A 690-nucleotide genomic window follows, 5' to 3' on the forward strand; every position below is an offset into this window, starting at 1 on the left:
CGACGGTTTTCTTGTAGTTAAGACGCCCTTTCGTTTTCGCCGGTCGTTCACCCGGCTTCCAAAGAGAGAGGAGGATGATATAGGAGGAAAGGGACGGAGGGGTGGGAGGGAGGGAGGGAGGGAAAAGCGAAGGTGAGATTCTGCCCTCGAGCTTCGCCTCGGGGGTGCGAAGACGTGCGACAACCCTCCCCCACGGACACCACCTCCACCTCGGCGCTCCCCGGTCGACTTTGAATCGAGCGTGACTGGGAACTCGGCCAAGATCGACGCCGGCCTTGAGACCAGAAATCCTTCCCTCCAGAAACACTTCCGTACCGGAAGTGGGCGAGAGAGAAATTGTAGAATCTGAGGAAGATCGCGCCGCGCCGGTGCAATCGAACGACGTCTTCGAGCAAAATCGGGTAGACGACCGGACGAATCGTCCTAGTGATAAGTTACTGTGTCATATTATGGATGTCAGAGAACGATTGAGACGAGAGGGAGAGGGAAAATTTTATTACGTACTAATCATAGTAATTATATCGGTTGTTCATCGGAATCCTTTCACGCGGCCTTGACGTGGCCACAGGACGTGAAGGAACTATTTTCTCGTCGGTCAAAGTTCGTTTAAATAATTCGATATATAAAATTAATGAATAGATGAAGAAATATATATATACTATATATATGTGAAAATATATATAGATAGAT

The sequence above is a fragment of the Trachymyrmex septentrionalis genome, unplaced genomic scaffold (assembly GCF_001594115.1).
Source record: "Trachymyrmex septentrionalis isolate Tsep2-gDNA-1 unplaced genomic scaffold, Tsep1.0 scaffold212, whole genome shotgun sequence".
Lineage (NCBI taxonomy): Eukaryota > Metazoa > Arthropoda > Insecta > Hymenoptera > Formicidae > Trachymyrmex > Trachymyrmex septentrionalis.